The following is a 12,771-nucleotide window of genomic DNA, read 5'->3' on the forward strand; positions in this document are numbered from 1 at the left end:
GGGATGGTTCTGACTCAGTGGGCTGAATATCCTCTTTCTGTATTGTAGGGATTCTATGAATTGTCCTATTAGGAGAGTTTAGGAACAGGAGTAGGCTATTTAGCCCAGGGCCTGCTCCACCACTCAATTAAATCACGGCTAATTATCTACTTCAACAATTCTTTCCCATGGTATCTCCATATCTGTGTCATTAGTCTCTTCAGTCTTTCTTCATAAAACAATCCCCACATCCCAGGGATTAGCCTGATAAATCTCTGTGGAATTCTGTCTATGATAAGTATATTATTCCTTAGAATGGATTCAAGGATTCATTCCTGCGGTATCCTACAAGTTCAGAGCCTGCCAACAAGAGAATGACCTGTTAATTCCTAGTCTATGTTTATTGCCTATTAACTGATTCTCATTCCATTTCAATATATTACCTCTATCCAATGTAGCCTAATTTTATTTAATAATCTTCAGGGTAGGACCTTATTAAGTCTTCTGAAAATGCAAATATACTACAACCAAAACTCTACAAAATACTCCAGGTGAGGTGTCACCAAGGCTTGACACAACTGCAGGACATCTTTACACCAGGCCCCTTCCTAAATGCATGCTGCTCTGAACAAGTATGTAAAGAGAAAAAGATTGATGGAAACTAATGTAAGTCCCTTACAGTAAGAAATGACAGAATTTACAATGGGGAACAAAGAAATGGCTGACAAACTAAATTCATACTTCCCTTCCATCTTCACAAAGGAGGACACAAATAACAAACCAGAAATGATGGGCAACACAAGGATTAGTGAGAGGGAGGAACTGAAGGAAATCGGTTTTTGTGTGAGAAATGGTGTTGGAGAAATTGACACGATTGAAGGCTGATAAATCATTAGGGCCTGATAATTTACATCACAAAGTAATTAAGGAATTGGCCCTAGAAATGGTGAATACATTGGTGGTTACCTTCCAAAATTCTTTAGACTCTGGAACAGTTCCTACAGATTGGAGGGTAGTTAATGTAACCCCACTATAACGTAACCCCTAAAACATGGAATTACAGACCAACGAGCCTGATGTCAATGGTGGGAAAGAGGCTAGAGTCCATTATTAAGGACTTTATAGCAAAGCACTTCAAAAACAGTAGCAGAATCAGAGACAGTCAGCATGGATTTACAAAAGGGAAATCATGTTTGACAAATCTACTGGAATTCTTTGAGGCCGTAACTAGTAGAGCTGATTGTAGGAGCTAAAGGATGTGGCTTATTTGGATTTTCATAAGACTTTCAACAAAGTCCCACATAAGAGATTATTGTGTAAAATTAAACTGTGTGGGTTGAGGCTAGTGCATTGAGATGAATAGAAAATTGGCTTGTAGACAGAATACCAAGAGTAGGAATAAATGGGTCTTTTTCTAAATGGCAGGCAATGATTAGTGGGGTATCACAGTGATAAATACTAGGACCTCAGTTATTCACAAAATATATTAATGATTTAGATGAAGGAACTAAATGCAATGTCTCAAAATTTGCAGCTAACACAAAGCTGAGTGGAAGGATGAGTTGTGAGGAGGATGCGGAGAAGTTGCAGTGTGATTTGGACAGGCTGAGTGAGTGGACAAATACATGGCAGATACAGTATGATGTGGAGAAATATGAGGTTATCCACTTTGGTAGCAAAAATAGGAAAGCAGATTATTATTCAAAAGGCTGTAAACTGAGAAAGGGGAATGTTCAACATGACCTGGGTGTCCTCATGAACCAGTTGCTGAAAGTAAGCAACAACAGAAACAGACATTGCTGAAAAAGCTCGGCAGGCCTGGTAGCATCTGTGCAGAGAAATCAGAGTCAGCATTTCAGGTCTAGTGACCCTTCTTCACAACTGATGGTAGCAAGGAAAAGGTTGATATTTATGCAGAAGATGGGGTGTGGAGATAGACCCAAAGAGAGAGAAAAACAGTTGGACAAAGGAGTGATTAAAGGTCAGCCGGGGAGAATAAATATCTGCTAATGGGAACTATTAGTAGCTGGCAGTGGGTTTTTGAACTCACTACCTGGAAAACATCTGATTCTTTTATGACCAGGTTTACTTCCTGTTCTGTTTGAACAGCATTTTGCAGGCTTTGAGTTTGTTTGGATTTTTCATTTGAGGAAAGCCTGCTAAGGGATAGGCTACTCAGTTGGTACCTCCTGTTTCTGAAGCACATTTGTGGTAAATTCATCGTGAAACATGATTGTCATCTTGAATTGCAACTGGAAAACTTCTCAATACTGTTGTCCCTGAGCATGCTGCATCTGACAAGGTTGCAGAGACAACTGCCAAATTTCGGTGACAGCTGTCTCCACATGCCAGAACGACAGAGCAACAGCTGTCTGAACATCTCGAACATTATCCTTTTTGTCTTTTTGCCTAAGACTTGTTGGCCAGAAAAATATTTTTCATCAAAGTGAATTGCTGCAGAGAGAAATCAAATTTTTTCCCCTTTACCCTGTGTGTGTTTTGGAGTATTTAGAGGGGTAAACCTTTATATTTTCATATTAGAAACATGGCCGGTGGATTTTTTTTATTTTGAGCCTAACATAGAGAATGTGTATGATTGGCCATATAACGAACCATGCAAAAGAATCAGATTTACGCATAAACTATGAGAAACTCAATACACTCTACCCATTTCAGTCATAACAGAAAAATGGGGGCTGTAGTAGGATATCTAATGCAGATAATTTATAAATAATTAAGGGAAGATAAAATGAAAGACATCAGTTTTCTGAGCATTACTAAATCAATATTGCTTTGGCAGTTATGAAGGCTATTCCGTAGATGGAAAATTAACCCCTAAGTGAAATTACAAAAAATAATCGGACAATAAATGGCAGACTGCTTGAAATTAGAACAAAAAGCAAGGGTTAGGAAAGCAAACATAATTGCACTAGTAGCACACTTTAACTTTGTAGAGAGGCAAAGCAAATTATATGGTAATTCAGTTAAGTTAGCTAAAATTCAATTGCTGATGATGCATTTTGAATTGGAAAAAGAAATGAAAATACTTGAACTTCAGAGAAAGAAATGGAAATGGAAAGGGAAACAGCATTTCATGTGAAGGAAAGCAGAAGGAGAGGAAAGGGAATGAGAAAGAGAATACCAACTTAAAATGCTGACATGAAAGAGGAGGCTGCTGACTCCAAGGAACATTCTGACGAGGAAAGAGCTAAACCCAAACCATGATCCAAACAGCAGCTGTTTAAATTTGTGAAAGTCCTGCCAAAATATGATGAATGGAATGCTGAGGCATTTTTCACTTCTTTTGAAAAGGTGGCTAATCAAATGAAGGGGTCAAAAGAAACTAGACATGGCAGGTTGACGAAAAGGGCTCGTGAGGTTTATGCTTTGCTTTCCTTCTTTAATTCATTCATGGCTTGTGCATGTTGCTGGCTGGGCCAGCATTTACCATCCATCTCTAATTGCTCTTGAGAAAGTGGTTGTAAGCTTGCCACAAGGTATGATTGTATGCTTACAATGCTGGTAGGCAGTTCCAGGATTTTGACCCAGTGACACTGAAGGAATGGCAATACACTTCCAAGTCAGGTGAGTGGCTTGGAGGAGAACTTGCAGGTGCTGTTGTTTCTTTGTCCCTCTAGGTCGTAGTGCTCTTGGTTTTGAAAGTTCCTTAGAGAATTTCTGTAGTGCATCTTGTAAATAGCACACATTGCTGCTACTGAGTGTTGGTAGTGGATGTGATGCCAATCAAACAGCTGCTTAATCCTGGATGGTGTTAAGGTTCATGAGTGTTACTGGAGCTACACTCATCCAGGTTAGTGGGGAGTATTCCATCACACTCTTGACATGTGCTTTGTAGATGGTGGACGGGTTTTGGGGAGTCATAAAATTCCTAGCCTCTTCTGTGCTCTTATATGTACATATATGTATATAGCTATGCCAGTTCAGTTTATACAGTCATAGAGTCATACAGCACAGAAACAGACCCTTTGGTCCAACTTGTCCATACCATCAGGTATTGTAAACTGAACTAAGCCCATTTGCCTGCATTTGGACCATATCCCTCTACACAATTCATATCCATGTATCTGTCTAAATGTCTTTTAGATGTTGTAATTGTACCCACTTCTACCACTTCTTCTGGCAGCCCGTTCTGTATACACACCAGCCTCTGTGCAAAAAAGTTGCCCTCAGGTCCCTTTTGAATCTTTCCCCTCTCACCTTAAATCTATGCCCTTTAGTTTTGGACTCCCCTACTGTGGGGAAAAGGCCTTGGCTATTCAACTTATTTATGCCCTCATGATTTTATAAACCTCCATAAGGTCACCCCTCATTTTCCTACACTGCAGGGAAAATAGTCCCAGCCTCTCCTTATGATTCAACCTTCTAGTCTCAGTAACATCCTTATAAATCCTTTTTGCACCCTTTCCAATTAGTAATATCCTTCCTGTAGCAGGGTGACCAGAATTGTATGGAGTACTTCAAATGTGGCCTTACCGAATGTCTTGTACAGCTGTAACATGACATTCCAACTCCTGTACTCAATGCTCTGACCAATGAAGGCAAAAAAATGCCAAACGTCATCTACCTGTGACGCCACTTTCAAGGAACTATGTACCTGTACTCCAGGTCCCTTTGTTTCTGGTCAATGGTAACCCCCAAGTTGTTGATGGTGGGCAAATCCATTATTGTAATGCCATGAATATCAAGGGGTGATGGTTAGATTGTCTCTTATTGGAGATGGTCACTATGTGGCATTTTTGAAGCACAAATACTAGCCACTTGTCCCGACCTGGCTGTATCTGGATACAGACTGATTCAGTATCTGTGGAGTCATAAAAGTTGCTAAACCTGGTGCAATAATTGGTAATTACGGTGGAGAGAAGGTCATTGATGAAGCGACTAAAGATAGGTGAGCCCAGGATACTACAACCCTAAGGAACACCTGCAGAGATGTCCTGGAGCTTAGATGATTGACATCCAACAACTACAACCATCTTCCTTTGTACCAGGTATGACTCCAAACAGCAGAAAGTTTTCCCCTGATTCCCATTGACTCTAGTTTTGCTAGGGCTCCTTGATGCCTCACTCAGTCAAATGCAGACCTGATGTCAAAGGCTGTCACTTTCACCTCACCTCTGGAATTGCGCTTTTATTATCCATGTTGGAACGACGGCTGTAATGAGGTCAGCAGCTGACAGTTCACAAACTGGGTGTCACTTAGCAGGTTATTGCTGAGCAAATGATGCTTGATTGCACTATTGATGACACCTTCCATCACTTTACTGATGATCGAGAGTAGACTGATGGAGCGGTAATTATTCAGATTGGATTTGACCTGTTGGCAATAGTCAGGAAGATACCTGTGTTGCAGTTGTAATGGAACAACTTGGCTAGGGGTGAGGCACATTCTGGAACACATCTCCAGTAATATTGCCAGAATATTGTCAGGGCCCGTAGTATTTGCAGTATCTAGTCCCCTCAAACATTTCTTAATATCACGTGGAGTGAACTGAATTGGCCAAAGACCTGTGATGCTGAAGACCACTGGAGAAGGCTGAGATGAATTATCCATTCGGCACTTCTGGCTGAAAATTGTTGCAAATCCCTCAGCCTTATCTTTTGCACTGAAGTGCTGGGCTCTCCCATCATTGAGAATGGGGATATTTGTGGAGCCTCGTCCAGTAACTGTCCACTACCATGCACCTCTGGATGTGCCAGGACTGTTCTGATCTATCAGCTGTTAGGAGTCACACAAAACCAGGTTAAAGTCCAACAGGTTACTTCACCCGACAAAGGGGCTGCGATCCAAAAGCTTGTGATTTCAAATAAACCTGTTGGACTATAACCTGATGTCGTGTGACTTCTGACTTTGTCCACCATAGTCCAACTCCAGCACCTCCACATCGTGACTATCAGCTCTGGGAGGGCTTAATTCTAAAACACAACGTTCCTGAAAATGGGCCTGTACTGCAAAAATGCAAATACCCTTCTTGGCATTTGTACTAAAAGGACATTTCCTGCAACTAGCATACAGAGATACGATACTATTCCTAAACATCCTACTTGATAGTTAAATTACACAAGTTGCAGTTATTTAGTTTTAGCTGAACAAAACAAAAAATCCCAAAAAGAACTGATGCTAAGCCATTGGGAGAATTTGGAGTAATTTACCAGTGTAAAAGTTTTTGGACAAGAGGTTTAAAGCCAACAAAGGGGTTAGAGGCATGAGGTGTGACAGCAGCATTCCTTCAGAGGCACAAACCTCAGAGGATGGCATTTGGTTGTACGAAAATGGGGTCTGGAGCCAGGATAATTATGTCTAGATGTTATCACTATCTAACATATAGTAGGAGGGTGATATTTCAAGGTAAATGAGCATTTGGACAGTCTAAGGGGTTATGTGTACGGGGATGTCTTCATTATTAAAAGGATATCTGAAGGCACCTGGATGATGCAAGGCTGGCTATTTGTTGGTATCAGTGAGTATATGATGAAGTGAAGGCAAGTGTCTGATGGAACAAGGATTCACAGACATTATCTGATAGTGAGGTGGGCTTCTGATTATATGAGGAATTGAGGGTACCTTTCGGATGCCCAACACCTCAGGGGATCAACTCTTGATATGGACAGTATTCCAGCAAAGGACAAAGGGCAACACCTCAACGACGTTTTGAATCTCCCTTTGAAGCACAACACTATTGACTTTCATGACTGGGAGGACTTTGCCATCAATCATTCAAAATAGCTACAATGCCTCCATCAAGATGCAATACACTCTGCGTCCAATAGCTGAATGATGAGGCAGAATGTCGACAAAGGAGGTAAGAAGAGGAAGCAAACCCTACATTCTGAATGTCATTAGCTCATGGGATGTCTGTCCTGTGAGCTCACAGACCTGCAGGTGAAGAATCACACTGTTCAGTCACATGATGAGCCACGGCAGAAACTCACAACTGAGAAGACGACATCCTTGAATCAAGGAACAGCAAACAACGATGGTCCGATGATAATTTCTAACATATTGTTTGGTATGAGAATGGATATCCAATAGTTTGAGTGAGGACCTAATCTGATATGAACGTAGGTATCTGACAAGAGTAAGTAACTGATGATATAACACTGCGCATCACATCTGGATTGTTTGATTTGGGAATCTGACAGTAAGAGGTGCATAACTGGTCATTCGTACATGCATGTCAAATTGTACAAGGGTGGCTACCTGATGGTAAGAGGAATGACTCTAAGGAGGGGGATGTATACTTGATGGGTTAGGGTGGTTGTCTGATTACGAGGTGGATATCTCAGGTAGACAGGAATTTTGACCATACTAGAGCTGGCACCTGGATGGGATTACAGCTAGTGTCCTAACGGTTTAAGAACTGGTACTGATAGTACTGGAAGAAGTAGATTGATGATACTGGAGCAGTATCTGAATGGTATTAGAGCAAATATCTTGACAGTATTAGAATGGATATCTGGATGGTGATACAGTGGGTACCAGGACAATATTACAGTGGGTATTTTGATGGCAACAGAGCAAGTATTTTGACAGTATTATAGCAGCTATTTGGTACTATTACAGCAAGAGTCTTGACAGAATGAGAGCAGGTATTGGGATGGTATTAAAATAAGTATTTTGACTGCATTAGGGTAGGTATCTGGATGGTAATAAAATGGGTATTTTGACAGTATGAGATCAAGGAAGTAACTTGACTGCATTGGGGCAGGTATCTGGTTGGTACCAGAGAGTATGTACTTGGATGGTATTCAAGTTAGTATCTTGACAGTATTAGAGCTGGTGTCTGCATGGTAATAGAGCATAATGGTACTGGAGTGGATATCTGGATGATATTAGTGTGAGTATCTTAACAGTATGTAGTGGTGAGAATAAAACAGAAAACTGCAGGCCAGTGAGTCTGTGTAGGAAAACTATTGGAAATAATTCTGCCAGACAAATTAATCTCCATTTGGAGAGACAAGAATAATCAAAGGTCGCCAGCATGGCTTTGTAAGGGGGAGACCATGTCTAACAAATTTGATTGAATTTTTTGAGGAGGTAATTAGATGTATCGATGAGGCTAGTGCAGTTGACGTAATCTACGTGGACTTCTGTCAGTGTTTCAACAAGGTCTTGTTTGGCAGGCTGGCTAAGAAGCTAAGAGACCTTGGGAGTCACGGCTATTTGGCAAACTGGATCAAAAATTGGCTTAGTGGCAGGAAGCAAAGAGTGATGGTCAATGGGAGTTTCTGTGACTGGAATACTGAGTCCAGTAGCATACCACAGGGGTTCAGTGCTGGGTTACTAGCTATTTGTAGTGTATATTACTGATCTAGATATTAATGTAAGAGGTATGATCATTAAGTTCGCAGAGACACGAAAGCTGTGGTGTGTTAAACAACAAGGAAAACCCTCAAATACAGGACAGTATAGATGGGCTGAGGGGTGAGAAATGGACATTAATCCTGAATATTGTGAGGTAATGTATTTTGGGAGGGTTAGCAAGGAATCTGAATGGTAGGACCCTGGGAAGTACTGAGAATCGGGAGGACTTTAGTGTGCATGTCCATATATCTTGAAGACAACGGTGCACGTAGATAGGTGGTTAAAAAGGTTTATGGGAAATTTGCCTTTGATAGACAAGGAACTGAATACAACAGCAAAGTATGATGGAGATGTGTATAATGTTAGTTAGGCCAACCTGAAGAATTGTGTGCAGTTCTGGTTACCACACCAGAGGAAGGATGTGACTGCACTAGAGACAATGCAGAAGAGATTCACCAGGGTGATGCCTAGGCTTGAGAAATTGAGCTCAGAAGAAAGACTAGATAGACTGGGGTTGCTTTGCTGAGATCAGAGAAGGCTGAGGGGAGGAGGGACCTGATTATACAAAGTGCCTATCTACCCTTTCTATGCCCTTCAGAAGAGGCTTTTCCCCTTAGCAGAGGAGGGAATAACCAGTAGGCACAGTTTTAATGCAAGAACCAAGGTTTAGGGGAGATTTGTGAAAAAAATTCTCACAGAGAATTGTGTGTATCTGGAACTGACTGCCTAAAAGCGTGATAGAGAGGCATTTAAGAGCTATTTAGATGAACACTTGAAATAGTATAGCATACAAGGCTACAGGTCAAGCGCTGGAAAATGGGATTAGAATAAATGGATGTTGATGACTGGTGCAGACTCCCCTAAACCTTGGTTCTTGCATTAAAACTGTGCCTACTGGTTATTCCCTCCTCTGCTAAGCGGAAAAGCCTCTTCTGAAGGCCATAGAAAGGGTAGATAGGGACTTTGTACAATCAGGTCCCTCCTCCCCTCAGCCTTCTCTGATCTCAGCAAAGCAACCCCAGTCTATCTAGTCTTTCTTCTGAGCTCAATTTCTCAAGCCTAGGGCTAAAGGGCATCTTTACATGCTTTAGAAACACTATGACTCTTGACTATTAGGGTGGGTATTAATACAGACAAGTTACTTGCTCTGATATCATCCAGATATTCGGTCTAATATCGTCAAAATATTTTCTCTATCACCATCCAGATACCCACTTTAATTTGTCGTGAGATTGGTTCTAGCACTATCCAGATTCTCACTCAGACACCAGCTCTATTACTATTAGGATATTCTCTGTCATAATGTACGTATTTCCACCCTAATACTCAGAGTCAGAGAGATTTTACAGCATGGAAAGAGGCCCTTTGGCCCATCATGTCTGCACCACTGATCAAACATCTTGACACTATTACAGCAAATATCTGGACAATATTAGAGCGAATATCTTGACAGTATTAGAGAGGGTATTATGATGAAACTGCAGCAGGTGTCTTGATAATATTACAGCAAATACCTGGATAACAGTATTACAGTGGGCATCTTATCAGTGTTGCTGCGGGTATCTGGATGGTATTAAAATGGGTATCTTGACAGTATTACAGTCTGTGTCTGGATGGCATTAATGTAAGTATCATGACAGTGTTTGACCAGGTATCTGGATGTTACTAGAGCTAGTATCTCTTCAGTATTTGACCAAGTATCTGGATTATATTAATGCAAGTGTCTTGACAGTATTAGGGTGGATCTCTGGGTAACAAGCATCTTGACAGTATTAGATCAAGTATATGGATAGTGGTATTGGTGTAAGTATCTTGACAGCATTAGAGTAGGCTTCTTGACGATATTACAGCAAATATCTTAACTGTATTAGTGCAGGTACATGGATCATACCCAAGTGAGCTTCTTGACAAGATTAGACCGAGAATCTAGATGGCAGTAGCCTGAGTACCTTAACACTATTAGAATGGTAATAAAGAAAATATTTGTCAATGTTCATGTAGGTATCTGAACCGTATTAGATCAAATATCCTGAAAGCTTGAGAATGGGTTTATGGATGATGTTAAAGTGAATATCATGACAATATCAGAGCGAGTACCGTGATGATATTACAGCATGTATCTGGAAGGCATTGATGTGAGTATCTGAATTGTACTGGATCGAATATCATGATAGCATTAGAGTGGTTATCTGAATGCTAATACAGTAAGTATTGTGACAGAGTTAGGCCAAAACTTTGGATGGTAATAGCCTGAGTATCTTGACACACATAGAGCAAGTATCTGGACAGTATTAGCTCAATCATCTTGTCAGTACTTAGATAATATTAGATCAAATATCCTCACAATATTAGAGTGGGTATTGGGATGAGAATCTTAACATTATTAGTAAGATTCTTGGTAGTGTGGATGAGCAGAAAGATCTCGGTGTCCATGTGCATAGATCACTGAAAGTTGCCACCCAAGTTGATAGCGTTGTTAAGAAGGCGTACAGTATGTTAGGTTTTATTGGTAGAGGGATTGAGTTTCGGAGCCATGAGGTCATGTTGCAGCTGTACAAAACTCTGGTGCGGCCGCACTTGGAGTATTGCGTACAGTTCTGGTCACCGCATCATAGGAAGGATGTGGAAGCATTGGAAAGGGTGTAGAGGAGATTTACCAGGATATTGCCTGGTATGGAGGGAAGGTCTTATGAGGAAAGGCTGAGGGTTTTGAGGCTGTTTTCGTTAGAGAGAAGAAGGTTAAGAGGTGACTTGATAGAGACATACAAGATGATCAGAGGATTAGATAGGGTGGACAGTGGGAGCCTTTTTCCTCGGATGGTGATGGCTAGCACGAGGGGACATAGCTTTAAATTGAGGGGTGATAGATATAGGACAGATGTCAGAGGTAGGTTCTTTACTCAGAGAGTAGTAAGGGCGTGGAATGCCCTGCCTGCAAAAATAGTAGACTCGCCCACTTTAAGGGCATTTAAATGGTCATTGGATAAACATATGGATGATAATGGAATAGTTTAGGTTAGATGGGCTTCAGATAGGTTTCACAGGTCGGGGCAACATCGAGGGCCGAAGGGCCTGTACTGCGCTGTAATGTTCTATGTTCTATGATTATCTGGATGTTATTGTCATAATTACAGTGGGTTTCTGAACGGTATGAGAGTGAATTTCTTGATAGAACGATTATCTTGACAATATTAGAGTAGGGATCTTCACAGTATTACAGCCCAGATCTGGCTGAAATTAGACTGAGATTTTTAACAGTATTAGAATGTGTATGTTGTGGTATGAACACAAGTATTCTCAGTATTGGAGAGGGTATCTATTAGATCAAGAACCTTTACAGTGTTAGACTCAGTGTCTGGATGGTATAAGATTACTTTGTCAGTATTAGAACAGGTACCTGGATGATGTTAGACTGAATTTCTTGTTATTTGCGGAGCAAGTATCTGCTTGGTATTTGAGAGGGTATCTTAACAGTTTACAGCGGTTATCTGGAAGCTAATAGAGTGAGTGCTGTGACAGTGCTGAATTTCTTGTTATTTGCGGAGCAAGTATCTGCTTGGTATTTGAGAGGGTATCTTAACAGTTTACAGCGGTTATCTGGAAGCTAATAGAGCGAGTGCTGTGACAGTGCTAGACTAAGAATTTGGAAACTAATAGCCTGAGTATCTTGACACATATAGAGCATGTATTTGGATAACATGGGAAGCGATGGCCAGTGGTATTACCGCTGGACTGTTAATCCAGAGACCCCGCTAATGTTCTGCGGACCGGGGTTCAAATCCCATCATGGCAGATGGTGGAATTTGAATTCAATAAATATCTGGAATTAACAATCTAATGATGACCATGAATCCATTGTCGAAAAAACCCACCTGGTTCACTAATGTCCTTTAGGGAAAGAAACTGCCATCCTTACCTGGTCTGGCCTACAGCAATGTGGTTGACTCTTAACTGCCCTCTGGCCATTAGGCATGGGCAATAAATGCTGCCTAGCCAGTGACGCCCTCATCCCGTGAATGAATAAAGAAAAAAAAATTAGCATAATCATCTTGCCAGTATTTGGTTGGTATTAGATTATCTTAACATTATTAGACCGGGTATCTGGAATGGTATGGGTGCAAATACCTTGACAATATGAAAGTGAGTATCTAGATGATATTAGCCCGAGTATATTTTGACGATATTACAGCAGCTATCTGGATGGTAATAGAAAGAGCATTTTGACAGTATTAGAACAGGTATTTGGATGGTGTTAGAGTGAACACCTTGATAGTATTAGAGCAAATGTCTGGATGGTACTGGAATACACATCTTGACAATATTACAGTGTGTATATGAATGGCATTCGTGAGAATATCTTGTCAATATTATAGCACTCATCTAGAGTGTATGAGGGTGGTTATCTAGTATCATTAGAACAAGCATTTGATTTCATCTGTATGATTTATGGGTTCATTTTTGATGTTATA

Source organism: Rhincodon typus, chromosome 11 (genome assembly GCF_021869965.1).
Source record: "Rhincodon typus isolate 14 chromosome 11, sRhiTyp1.1, whole genome shotgun sequence".
NCBI classification, from domain to species: Eukaryota; Metazoa; Chordata; class Chondrichthyes; order Orectolobiformes; family Rhincodontidae; genus Rhincodon; species Rhincodon typus.